Genomic DNA, 13816 nt, shown 5'->3' with positions numbered 1-13816 from the left:
AGGAGAAGAAAAGCAAAGCCAAAGAGTCCATCCCAAAATCCGACAAACAAGCAAAATGAACAAAAAACATTGAATTCAATTCTTTCTGATTTTAGAAACTGCATTAAAGAAGGGGTGCACCGGTCCTGGAGATACTGCAATACCAGGTCAATGCGTGGAGTGGACAGAGCAAGCTCTTTTTCCATCTCCCTGTTCTAAAAATCCATTTAATATATGGTCCCCAGATAGGGGACGTATCAGATATTAAACTGATAAGAACAGATACTACACTTGATCTTAACCAAAAGGCCGAGAAGCGATAACCAGAATTGGTTTCGAACTACGGAGCCACCCAAGGATCCTGAAAAGTCCATTTGTGGAGATGAGCTCCTGGACTCCCGTTAAGAAGACATGTTGTCAACCTCTAGATCCCTTACATGCCTGCACTTTTCGGCTTGCTGCTGCTGCAATCCACGCGTTTTAGATCTGCATAACTCCACCTCTTTAAACACAGCACCTTCACCCCCTGCTGTTCCCACCCGCCTCAACACCGTTGGAAGGGAGGAGAACCAATTAAGGCGGGGGGTGGGGTGGAACGAGCAGCTGTCTACCGTCTACCCTTAGCAGGAGGGCTGCTGATTACTTACCTCTCCTGCTGCTGCTGGCTGTCCAGCAGCAGACTGAAGGTGGCTGCTGCTGTGCGCAGGTATATAAAGGCTCAGAGCCTATTATGACACGCGCAGCCAGCGTTCCATTGCCACATTCCATCTACTGCAGGCAGGATACCTGGCTGGCTGTATGTCGCTGAGAAGCTCACAGAGACCGCCATAAGCAACAGTTTAACAGAATGCCACAGACTAATCAACCAAACTTTTTGGGTTGGGTTCTCTTTTATAGTCTGCAGGCATTAAATGAAAGAAGTCAGTGTTCCAGCAGAGGGAGACAACGTTTCAGAAAAGGCATTGTAGCAAATCTAAAAAGAAATTTTAAGCGCAGCAGAGTAACCAGCGCACATACCTGTTAGCTCGGGTGAGTTTAAAAGGCTGCTGTTGATAACAAGGGCATTTGCTAAATAGATGGTGTGTGTGCAACAATATACTGAAAGGTCAATTATATTGTGCAGCTTATCTCACCACCTGTAGTTATTTAGGTGAAAGCTCCAAAATGCTTGCCTAATATGTCTGTTTATCCAAAAGGAAGTAAAGAGGGAGAGCTAGAAAGATAGCATTGCATTACATTACATGGCAATGCAATGCACAGTTGCTGAAGTTGAACCAAAATGAGCTTGTCATCTGGCTTCTGCAACTTTGAACATGAAAAATCCAATGAGGAGAAGAAAAGCAAAGCCAAAGAGTCCATCCCAAAATCCGACAAACAAGCAAAATGAACAAAAAACATTGAATTCAATTCTTTCTGATTTTAGAAACTGCATTAAAGAAGGGGTGCACCGGTCCTGGAGATACTGCAATACCAGGTCAATGCGTGGAGTGGACAGAGCAAGCTCTTTTTCCATCTCCCTGTTCTAAAAATCCATTTAATATATGGTCCCCAGATAGGGGACGTATCAGATATTAAACTGATAAGAACAGATTTTTTTTTAATTTGGCTATCCCCTGCAGAGGGATAAAACCGTTTATTAAAACTTTAACAAATTACAAGCATAATTACACAAATACCAAACGTTAAAAGACAAATGAAATTTACAAAACAAAAAAATACAAAGATTTTAAATAATTAGGTTCCATTGGTCAACAAGCCATTTTTTGGAAATATGTACATTCTTCTTTTTGTCAATTAAATAATAAGTATACATTTCACAAAAACATAAACTTAAAACATCATTCACTGATAAAACATCTTGTTTAAAAATAGCAATGTTGCGCGCTTTCCAGAGAGATGACTTGGCGCAGTTCACTGTCTTCCAAGCCATTGTGTACTGGTCCATTGTGGGGCATTCCATAAGTCCGTATAGCACAGTTTTATATGTAAAGTCCTTGAGGTCTGCCACCCTTTCCAGTAGGGGGAGCAGTCTTCTCCAGAAATCCTTTGCAAAATTACATGTCCATAATAGATGTTCCACCGTTTCCTCGTCTTGGCATCCGGCTCTTGGGCAGATGGCAGACCTCACAAATCCTCTTCTGTATTGGAATGCCCGGCAAGGAAGACAGCGGTGCATGCAACTCCAAGCCAGATCTCTCTGTTCATTAAAAAGATAAAAAACGTTAATCATTTTCCAGATAGACATAGATTTGTCATCATCATATCTGTCAACATTACATATTTCCTCACTTTTTCGTATTTCTTTAATTAGTTTCTTACTATTTCTTAATTCCTCTATTTTCTTAGTCCCTAAATTAAAATCAGACACTATTTTCCTTAAAATCTCATAATGCGTCGACAAATTAAAAGCATGGGGCACAGATATATTAACTTCATACCATCCAAACTTTCTCATAAAAAATCCTGTATTAAAACGCATAAAAAAGGACCAATAGTGATTCTTAAAAAGGGCATTAAAACAGTAAACGAACAGATGGATTAAAAGAAACCTATTAAAATCTGGAAAATCTTTACCACCTTTTACTTTTGATTTCATCACGATTTCTCTTTTCAGCTTTTCCATTTTTGAGTTCCAAAAGAAGGTAAAACAGGTTTTGGTTATCTTTTTTAAAACATTAACAGGCGGGGGGAAAACCATGCTAAGATACAATAAAAGAGGTAAAATCACCATCTTTAAAACCAATACTTTACCCTCCATTGTAAGTCTCCTCATGTTCCACATACATATTTTCGTATTTACTTTCTGTGTAACTGTTTCCCAACTATTATAACCATCATTATTTTCAGTGAATGATATACCTAAAATGGAAATGGATTCGGAGACATTAATTGGTACATCACGTAAAATCATCCCCCCAACACTTAAAATGTTACACTTATTAAAATTGATTTTAAAACCAGAAGCTAGGCAAAAGGATTGCACTTGATGGAGAGTGGCCGTAAGTGATGGTGCATCTGTACACAAGACCGCCACGTCATCCATGTAGCCTACAACCTTGGCCTCCAAACCACCGCTTCCAGGCAGAGGGACACCGCATATCTGTTTATTTTGGCGTATTGCACATAACATTGGTTCCAGTGCACAGATAAACAGTAGGGGGGACAGAGGGCATCCCTGTTTCACCCCTGACCGTAAAAATACCTCTTGTGTCTTAAAACCATTCACTAAAATCTTACTTGTACAATCCTTGTAAAATGCTTTAAGCGATAGTAAAAACCCTTCTGGTACGCCCATTTTCTCTAAAACTTTAAAAAGATAAAAGTGTGAGACACGGTCAAATGCTTTTTCAAAATCAATAGATAAAATCGCCATTTTCCCCTTTCTGTCTTTCACATCCTCAATACAGTCTTTCACTAAATTCCGATTGTCCCATATACTGCGCCCCGGCACCCCACACACTTGATTAGAATGAATAACTTTGCTGATGACTTCTTTTAGACGATTTGCACAAATTTTAGCCATTATTTTATAGTCACAATTTAAAAGTGTTATTGGTCTCCAGTTTTCTAATTTTGATTTATCACCTTTTTTGTATAGGAGGGAGACTTCACCTTTCTTCCAGGAATTTAATAAAACCTTATTATTAAAAACCTCAGTAAACAAATAAAACAAATCATCTTTTAAAATATCATAAAAACATACATAAAATTCTATTGGGATGCCATCAGGACCAGGGACCTTTCCAGTTTTAAAACTTTTAATAGTTTTTAACACTTCTTGTTCCGTTAAAACTTGGGATAAAAACTCTTGGGATGCGGGATCTAAAACAGCTGTTAGTCCTTGCAGCGAATCATCCATTAATTTATTATCTATATTTTTTCCATTAAAAAGATTAGAAAAAAAAACCTCAACTTTACCCAGCATATTTTTTATATTATTCTCACCATCTATATGGTCAATTATCACTTTTTCTTTTTTATTTTTCCTAAAAAAATATCTGGAACACTTTTCATTTTCTTCTATATGTTGTACTCTAGAACGAAAAATTATCTCTTTTCCTTTTTGTTCTAGCCATTTTGAAATCTCTTCTTTTAAGTTTGAAATATCAAGTTGTACATCTATCCCATTGTCTCTGAGCTTAAATAATGTTTGTAGGCGGGTATTTAAAATTCTATATTCTTCATATTTTTCTTTGGCTCTACATATACTCTTTTTAATAAAAAAGTCTTTTATTTTTACTTTCATTCTATCCCACCATACACTCATAGTCTCATTTGTTTTTTTCCCTTTTCTACATTTCCTATAAAACTCAATAAAATCTGATAAAATCTGCGGGTCGGTTAAAAGGGATACGTTCATTTTCCAGCTTTTCTTACCACATTTTTTGTTGTCATTTACTTTTATGGTAAAGGATAAAAGTTTATGGTCTGAAAATATATTAGTTAAAACTTCACATTTGGCAGGTATTGTTTTATCTGAACCAAAAATAAAATCAATCCTAGAGCTACAATTAGCATTGCTCCAAGTGAAACCGGCGTCCTCTGGGCTGTCACTATGACACTCTTTATATATGTCTATCAATTTAGCATCTTTGACTATATCATGTAGCATACCTGAGGTTTTATCGTAGTTCCTGCTTACAGAGCTGGAGCGCCGGTTTTCACCTTTTAAAACACAATTAAAATCCCCTGCTAAGATAAAAGGTTCAGAGTTATTAATGAATAATGGTAAAAGATCAAGCATTTCGGCTCTTTCATTTTTCTCTGGGGATCCATAAAAATTTAAAAACTGCCATCTAATACCATCAATAAAAGCTTTCACTAATAAAATACGACCTGGTAAAATTTCCTGAATAAAATCAATTAAAACGTTCCCTTTAAAAAGTATGGCTACACCCGCTGATCCTGCAGCATTCGATCCGGACCAGACAGATGGCCCACACTTCCACTCATCTTTATATTTTTGATATGACATTTCATGTGGGATATTACATTCTTGCAGAAAAAATACAGATGCAGTAAAACACGTAAAAAAATTAAAAAGAGCAGTTCTTCTCGTGTTAGATTTTATGCCTCTCACGTTGAGGGAAATACCTTTGAGTTCAGCCATCATTAGAAAATGTAAAAATTTTACTTAGGTAACTAAGAGCAACGGATTTACCTGTCCGATGAACCTGATCAGACCACTGGGCTTGCGCCTCCCTCCTCATCTGATAGTATCGTCACGAGAGTCTCCGTGGAGGAGGAAAGATTACCACATTTATATAAACCCGACGCTACACTGGCATAGCTCGGAGGGCTGGCTGGCAGGACCCGCTGGGTCTCCATTGGCTGGCCATGCAGTTCCTCATCAGGTGGGTCCCCGAGGGGTTCCGCCGCCCCTGTTTGACCTGTAGAAGGTCGTCCTATAGGAGGAGGTTGCGCACAAGGCAGAGCCTCTGACTCTTCAGAGGCAGCAAGATCCCGGTCCCCACCTGTAGCAGCGGAGACCGAAACCCCTGAGGGTCCAGCGTCCACGTCCCCTTCTGGAGAAGTGTCCATCTGTTCACCTCCTGCTGCCTCCTCCGAACCACCCTTTTTCTTTTTCTTAGGACCCACCTTTATCCACTCAGCGCCCTCAGCCCTAGGAGACCCAGACTGGGCATGGGCTTCTGTGTCGGCCTTTTGCCGGTCCCTTTTGACCTTACCAGTAGTGCCCTTCTGCTCCTTCTCAGCCCTCCTTTTGGACTCCCGCAGGTCCTGCAGCCAGGTTTTGGGATTTGGTATTTTACCTGTCATAGACTCTGGAGACACTTCACTATTTGGTACGCCCTTATTGTCTCCAGAGGCTCCAGGTTGTTGTTCCTCCTCCTGAGGGGTGGTCTGATCTTTTGGTCCTTGGTCGGACGTCTTGGACTTCCCCTTTTGCTCATCTTCCCGAAATCTGTGAGGGCAAGAAAAATAAAAGTGACCTGGAGTCTGGCAAAAACTGCATTTCTTTTCCTTAGGGCATTCTTTTGTCTCATGTTCTTCACTAGCACAATTTCTACATGATACATGACAGTTTTCTTTTGAATTACCATAGCGCCCACAGTTTCTGCAATATTCTGGCATCCCAGAAAAGAAGAAATCCCCATTTGTTTGCCCAATTTTGAAACGGGCAGGGGGGAGCCGTATACCACCTGGTGTATTTGGATCTCTTGTACACTTCACAAGGAATTTCCACTTAGATGTCCATATGTTATATTCGTTTAATATCTTCCCAATACATTTAACACTTTTAAAATAAATTGCTAGAAATGACATTACTTCTGGAGCAGAAACAAAGGGCGAAAATACTTTTACAATAACCAGTCTTACCTCATCCAGGACGTGCTCAACAATTTGTATCCCTTTCAAAACAGGACTATTTTCAACTTTTTTAAACTTTTCTAGTACATCTCTAAAAATACCTTCTCCGGTGAATGTGATGTCATAGTCACCTCTTCTGGGATAATCCTGGATGGAGAGAATTTCATTCCTTTGTACGCCAAGAAGGTTCCTGAGCACGTCCTGGACTACATACCCTAATTTCCTCATATCCGAGCCACCCGCCGTGAAGTGAACTCGGATAGAGTTTTTTAGCCTCGCATAAAGAGGCACGAGGTTAGGGTCAACCTCCATGGAAAAACGCAACAAGGTTGCAAATTGCAGCCGCTTGCAAACTGCGCTCCCAGTGTTCTTGCAGCGAAAAATACCTGGAAGCTGGGGGATCGCAACTCGTTACCCTGGGACTAAGCCCTCTCCCTAATAGCAGCAAGCAGGTTAAGTCCACCAAAGTGGACGATCCTGCCAGGCCAAGGAGAGGGGTACCCGAGTGCCCTTCAACCACAATCTCCTGCAATAAAGCACTTGATCGTAGCCAAAAGGCCGAGAAGCGATAACCAGAATTGGTTTCAAACTACGGAGCCACCCAAGGATCCTGAAAAGTCCATTTGTGGAGATGAGCTCCTGGACTCCCGTTAAGAAGACATGTTGTCAACCTCTAGATCCCTTACATGCCTGCACTTTTCGGCTTGCTGCTGCTGCAATCCACGCGTTTTAGATCTGCATAACTCCACCTCTTTAAACACAGCACCTTCACCCCCTGCTGTTCCCACCCGCCTCAACACCGTTGGAAGGGAGGAGAACCAATTAAGGCGGGGGGTGGGGTGGAACGAGCAGCTGTCTACCCTTAGCAGGAGGGCTCCTGATTACATACCTCTCCTGCTGCTGCTGCTGCTGGCTGTCCAGCAGCAGACTGAAGGTGGCTGCTGCTGTGCACAGGTATATAAAGGCTCAGAGCCTATTATGACACGCGCAGCCAGCGTTCCATTGCCACATTCCATCTACTGCAGGCAGGATACCTGGCTGGCTGAATGTCGCTGAGAAGCTCACAGAGACCGCCATAAGCAACAGTTTAACAGAATGCCACAGACTAATCAACCAAACTTTTTGGGTTGGGTTCTCTTTTATAGTCTGCAGGCATTAAATGAAAGAAGTCAGTGTTCCAGCAGAGGGAGACAACGTTTCAGAAAAGGCATTGTAGCAAACCAAAAAAGAAATTTTAAGCGCAGCAGAGTAACCAGCGCACATACCTGTTAGCTCAGGTGAGTTTAAAAGGCTGCTGTTGATAACAAGGGCATTTGCTAAATAGATGGTGTGTGTGCAACAATATACTGAAAGGTCAATTATATTGTGCAGCTTATCTCACCACCTGTAGTTATTTAGGTGAAAGCTCCAAAATGCTTGCCTAATATGTCTGTTTATCCAAAAGGAAGTAAAAAGGGAGAGCTAGAAAGATAGCATTGCATCACATTACATGGCAATGCAATGCACAGTTGCTGAAGTTGAACCAAAATGAGCTTGTAATCTGGCTTCTGCAACTTTGAACATGAAAAATCCAATGAGGAGAAGAAAAGCAAAGCCAAAGAGTCCATCACAAAATCCGACAAACAAGCAAAATGAACAAAAAACATTGAATTCAATTCTTTCTGATTTTAGAAACTGCATTAAAGAAGGGGTGCACCGGTCCTGGAGATACTGCAATACCAGGTCAATGCGTGGAGTGGACAGAGCAAGCTCTTTTTCCATCTCCCTGTTCTAAAAATCCATTTAATATATGGTCCCCAGATAGGGGATGTATCAGATATTAAACTGATAAGAACAGATACTACACTTGATCTTAGCCAAAAGGCCGAGAAGCGATAACCAGAATTGGTTCCAAACTACGGAGCCACCCAAGGATCCTGAAAAGTCCATTTGTGGAGATGAGCTCCTGGACTCCCGTTAAGAAGACATGTTGTCAACCTCTAGATCCCTTACATGCCTGCACTTTTCGGCTTGCTGCTGCTGCAATCCACGCGTTTTAGATCTGCATAACTCCACCTCTTTAAACACAGCACCTTCACCCCCTGCTGTTCCCACCCGCCTCAACACCGTTGGAAGGGAGGAGAACCAATTAAGGCGGGGGGTGGGGTGGAACGAGCAGCTGTCTACCCTTAGCAGGAGGGCTCCTGATTACATACCTCTCCTGCTGCTGCTGCTGCTGGCTGTCCAGCAGCAGACTGAAGGTGGCTGCTGCTGTGCACAGGTATATAAAGGCTCAGAGCCTATTATGACACGCGCAGCCAGTGTTCCATTGCCACATTCCATCTACTGCAGGCAGGATACCTGGCTGGCTGAATGTCGCTGAGAAGCTCACAGAGACCGCCATAAGCAACAGTTTAACAGAATGCCACAGACTAATCAACCAAACTTTTTGGGTTGGGTTCTCTTTTATAGTCTGCAGGCATTAAATGAAAGAAGTCAGTGTTCCAGCAGAGGGAGACAACGTTTCAGAAAAGGCATTGTAGCAAACCAAAAAAGAAATTTTAAGCGCAGCAGAGTAACCAGCGCACATACCTGTTAGCTCAGGTGAGTTTAAAAGGCTGCTGTTGATAACAAGGGCATTTGCTAAATAGATGGTGTGTGTGCAACAATATACTGAAAGGTCAATTATATTGTGCAGCTTATCTCACCACCTGTAGTTATTTAGGTGAAAGCTCCAAAATGCTTGCCTAATATGTCTGTTTATCCAAAAGGAAGTAAAAAGGGAGAGCTAGAAAGATAGCATTGCATCACATTACATGGCAATGCAATGCACAGTTGCTGAAGTTGAACCAAAATGAGCTTGTAATCTGGCTTCTGCAACTTTGAACATGAAAAATCCAATGAGGAGAAGAAAAGCAAAGCCAAAGAGTCCATCCCAAAATCCGACAAACAAGCAAAATGAACAAAAAACATTGAATTCAATTCTTTCTGATTTTAGAAACTGCATTAAAGAAGGGGTGCACCGGTCCTGGAGATACTGCAATACCAGGTCAATGCGTGGAGTGGACAGAGCAAGCTCTTTTTCCATCTCCCTGTTCTAAAAATCCATTTAATATATGGTCCCCAGATAGGGGACGTATCAGATATTAAACTGATAAGAACAGATACTACACTTGATCTTAGCCAAAAGGCCGAGAAGCGATAACCAGAATTGGTTTCAAACTACGGAGCCACCCAAGGATCCTGAAAAGTCCATTTGTGGAGATGAGCTCCTGGACTCCCGTTAAGAAGACATGTTGTCAACCTCTAGATCCCTTACATGCCTGCACTTTTCGGCTTGCTGCTGCTGCAATCCACGCGTTTTAGATCTGCATAACTCCACCTCTTTAAACACAGCACCTTCACCCCCTGCTGTTCCCACCCGCCTCAACACCGTTGGAAGGGAGGAGAACCAATTAAGGCGGGGGGTGGGGTGGAACGAGCAGCTGTCTACCCTTAGCAGGAGGGCTCCTGATTACATATCTCTCCTGCTGCTGCTGCTGCTGGCTGTCCAGCAGCAGACTGAAGGTGGCTGCTGCTGTGCACAGGTATATAAAGGCTCAGAGCCTATTATGACACGCGCAGCCAGCGTTCCATTGCCACATTCCATCTACTGCAGGCAGGATACCTGGCTGGCTGAATGTCGCTGAGAAGCTCACAGAGACCGCCATAAGCAACAGTTTAACAGAATGCCACAGACTAATCAACCAAACTTTTTGGGTTGGGTTCTCTTTTATAGTCTGCAGGCATTAAATGAAAGAAGTCAGTGTTCCAGCAGAGGGAGACAACGTTTCAGAAAAGGCATTGTAGCAAACCAAAAAAGAAATTTTAAGCGCAGCAGAGTAACCAGCGCACATACCTGTTAGCTCAGGTGAGTTTAAAAGGCTGCTGTTGATAACAAGGGCATTTGCTAAATAGATGGTGTGTGTGCAACAATATACTGAAAGGTCAATTATATTGTGCAGCTTATCTCACCACCTGTAGTTATTTAGGTGAAAGCTCCAAAATGCTTGCCTAATATGTCTGTTTATCCAAAAGGAAGTAAAAAGGGAGAGCTAGAAAGATAGCATTGCATCACATTACATGGCAATGCAATGCACAGTTGCTGAAGTTGAACCAAAATGAGCTTGTAATCTGGCTTCTGCAACTTTGAACATGAAAAATCCAATGAGGAGAAGAAAAGCAAAGCCAAAGAGTCCATCCCAAAATCCGACAAACAAGCAAAATGAACAAAAAACATTGAATTCAATTCTTTCTGATTTTAGAAACTGCATTAAAGAAGGGGTGCACCGGTCCTGGAGATACTGCAATACCAGGTCAATGCGTGGAGTGGACAGAGCAAGCTCTTTTTCCATCTCCCTGTTCTAAAAATCCATTTAATATATGGTCCCCAGATAGGGGACGTATCAGATATTAAACTGATAAGAACAGATTTTTTTTTTATCGAAAGCCCGAATTCGTGTACAAAACCCGAGTGCGCTTAAAAAAGTGACAAGTGCCACAAAAAAAGTGCACTAGGATGCTGGTCTTCTTGAAACCCTCTCCAAAAGGAGAAGGGTCCCCCAAACCATTCCCCGTCCCTCCGAGCCAAAAGGCCACAGCGAGGAACAGGGACAAAAAGCCACCTCCAGCCGAAGCCAGAGGCGACCCAATCATACCCCCAGCACCTGCCCGAGTTCTCACCCGAGCAAGGCACTGGGAGCCAAAGACTGTGCTCCCCTCCCGGAAGAGGGGAGCCAACAACGCTCTCCTCCCGAAAGAGGAGAGCCAGGGGGGTTCAGGGGGGAGCGGAACCTGATGGCCACACACTCCCCCCCTAGACCTGCCAAGAGAGGAACCCGTAAGGGAACCGCATCCCGACAAAATCCTAGTAGGACGTGACACACGTGAATAAGTGGACACACAGTGACAAAGAAATTAAATAAATAGTGAAGGTTTCACAGTATAATACTGCCCGGACCTTCAACCGGGAATTGAAAAATTCCCCATCCTAAGGCCAGAAGGCCCGGAATAAGGGTGTGTGCGAAGAAAGAAAATTTGAAGTGCTTGTGCAAATGTGCCATAAACTCAAGTGGGGTTCCCAATCCCAGTGAGTTAAGGCACCCCAGGGTCACCACTCCTGGGGCACTTCACACTTCGGGCTTTCGATCTTCCCCGGCCCAATGGCGTCGATCCTGGGGGGCCATGCTTTCCACCAGATGACTATATTAGCCACCTGGCGTACTAACAAGCGCCTAAACCCCAGTGTGCATAATGTATCAATCTACTAGGGCGGCCAACATCCAAAACCGCCTTTTCGAAAGATACTACACTTGATCTTAGCCAAAAGGCCGAGAAGCGATAACCAGAATTGGTTTCAAACTACGGAGCCACCCAAGGATCCTGAAAAGTCCATTTGTGGAGATGAGCTCCTGGACTCCCGTTAAGAAGACATGTTGTCAACCTCTAGATCCCTTACATGCCTGCACTTTTCGGCTTGCTGCTGCTGCAATCCACGCGTTTTAGATCTGCATAACTCCACCTCTTTAAACACAGCACCTTCACCCCCTGCTGTTCCCACCCGCCTCAACACCGTTGGAAGGGAGGAGAACCAATTAAGGCGGGGGGTGGGGTGGAACGAGCAGCTGTCTACCCTTAGCAGGAGGGCTCCTGATTACATACCTCTCCTGCTGCTGCTGCTGCTGGCTGTCCAGCAGCAGACTGAAGGTGGCTGCTGCTGTGCACAGGTATATAAAGGCTCAGAGCCTATTATGACACGCGCAGCCAGCGTTCCATTGCCACATTCCATCTACTGCAGGCAGGATACCTGGCTGGCTGAATGTCGCTGAGAAGCTCACAGAGACCGCCATAAGCAACAGTTTAACAGAATGCCACAGACTAATCAACCAAACTTTTTGGGTTGGGTTCTCTTTTATAGTCTGCAGGCATTAAATGAAAGAAGTCAGTGTTCCAGCAGAGGGAGACAACGTTTCAGAAAAGGCATTGTAGCAAACCAAAAAAGAAATTTTAAGCGCAGCAGAGTAACCAGCGCACATACCTGTTAGCTCAGGTGAGTTTAAAAGGCTGCTGTTGATAACAAGGGCATTTGCTAAATAGATGGTGTGTGTGCAACAATATACTGAAAGGTCAATTATATTGTGCAGCTTATCTCACCACCTGTAGTTATTTACGTGAAAGCTCCAAAATGCTTGCCTAATATGTCTGTTTATCCAAAAGGAAGTAAAAAGGGAGAGCTAGAAAGATAGCATTGCATCACATTACATGGCAATGCAATGCACAGTTGCTGAAGTTGAACCAAAATGAGCTTGTAATCTGGCTTCTGCAACTTTGAACATGAAAAATCCAATGAGGAGAAGAAAAGCAAAGCCAAAGAGTCCATCCCAAAATCCGACAAACAAGCAAAATGAACAAAAAACATTGAATTCAATTCTTTCTGATTTTAGAAACTGCATTAAAGAAGGGGTGTGTTATGCACACGCCCGGGCTAAGCGGCGTGTGCGTGTGATTGGTAGTGATTCCACTGGACCGTGCCGGAGAGTGAATGCCTGGAGGGGCGTGACTAAGTATTCACCCGATCCGACCAGGGTCGCACGACGGCATACGACGCCAGTGCACCAAGGAGGAACCGAGCAGAGGGACCAGGTGCTACTCCAGGACAGACCCCGGACACGGCTGTTGACCCACACAGGGGAATACAGGAACAGGCTGGTAGGCTGGCACACAGACTGGTGGGTATAGGCAGGCACGACTGGTATGCAGGCAGGCGGGTATGCAGGCAGGGGGGTAAAGACAAGCACAGCTAGAGTGCAGACAGGGAGGCACTAGCAGGTAGGAACACAGGCGGGATAGGACCCAGTACACACCGGGACTCAGGAACAATACAGGCAGAGGGTTACAGGCAAGCACAGCTAGAGTGCAGACAAGGCTGAGCAGGGAGGACAGGGCTCTGTTCACACGGAACAGACAGGAAGGGAAAGACAGAGCCAGATACTCACACAGTACTTGCAGAGACAACAAGCAGGAGTTAGGTACGAGTTCAGACTCTGCAGAAAAAGGAAGGGAACGGACATAGAGGCAAAACAGGTAAAGGACAGGAGAGAGTTCAGACTGGAACTGAGTGTACGGAGGAGACCGACACTGCAGAGGGATACAGGAGCGGGTCTGGGAATACGGCCCCCAGAGAGGCGGGACGAACAGGCAAGGAGCGTGTTCAGACAGGACAGACCAGACACAGGAGCGGGTCTAGGAAATCGGCCACTAGAAGGCAGAACGAACAGGCAAGGAGCGTGTTCAGACAGGACAGACCAGACACAGGAGCGGGTCTAGGAAAACGGCCACTAAAAGGCGGAATGAACAGGCAAGGAGCGTGTTCAGACAGGACAGACCAGACACAGGAGCGGGTCTAGGAAATCGGCCACTAGAAGGCGAGAGGAACAGGCTAGGAGCGAGTACAGACAGGTCAGACAAGATACAGGAACGGGTCTAGGTA

The 13816-nt window shown here is 43.9% G+C and overlaps 5 non-coding genes and 1 pseudogene across 5 annotated transcripts; all 6 read right to left on the bottom strand.

Moving 5' to 3' along the window:
• Nucleotides 1-109: 109 nt before the first annotated feature.
• On the bottom strand, nucleotides 110-300 carry LOC141149872 (U2 spliceosomal RNA). Its single transcript, XR_012246153.1, has one exon. It is a non-coding gene; the product is annotated as a U2 spliceosomal RNA (small nuclear RNA).
• A 1116-nt stretch (nucleotides 301-1416) lies between these two features.
• On the bottom strand, nucleotides 1417-1604 carry LOC141150461 (U2 spliceosomal RNA). Its single transcript, XR_012246659.1, has one exon. It is a non-coding gene; the product is annotated as a U2 spliceosomal RNA (small nuclear RNA).
• Nucleotides 1605-7994: 6390 nt separating this feature from the next.
• On the bottom strand, nucleotides 7995-8185 carry LOC141149684 (U2 spliceosomal RNA). Its single transcript, XR_012245974.1, has one exon. It is a non-coding gene; the product is annotated as a U2 spliceosomal RNA (small nuclear RNA).
• Nucleotides 8186-9300: 1115 nt separating this feature from the next.
• On the bottom strand, nucleotides 9301-9491 carry LOC141274486 (U2 spliceosomal RNA). Its single transcript, XR_012322760.1, has one exon. It is a non-coding gene; the product is annotated as a U2 spliceosomal RNA (small nuclear RNA).
• Nucleotides 9492-10606: 1115 nt separating this feature from the next.
• On the bottom strand, nucleotides 10607-10788 carry LOC141150376 (U2 spliceosomal RNA). Its single transcript, XR_012246593.1, has one exon. It is a non-coding gene; the product is annotated as a U2 spliceosomal RNA (small nuclear RNA).
• A 789-nt stretch (nucleotides 10789-11577) lies between these two features.
• Nucleotides 11578-11669, bottom strand: LOC141151228 (U2 spliceosomal RNA; annotated as a pseudogene).
• Between the last annotated feature and the right edge of the window lie 2147 nt (nucleotides 11670-13816).

This window comes from Phyllobates terribilis, unplaced genomic scaffold (genome assembly GCF_046119375.1).
Source record: "Phyllobates terribilis strain yellow unplaced genomic scaffold, ASM4611937v1 Scaffold_5__5_contigs__length_657084704, whole genome shotgun sequence".
Taxonomy (NCBI): domain Eukaryota; kingdom Metazoa; phylum Chordata; class Amphibia; order Anura; family Dendrobatidae; genus Phyllobates; species Phyllobates terribilis.
Note: the sequence above shows the minus strand (reverse complement) of the source record. Positions and strands in the feature narration are given on the sequence as shown.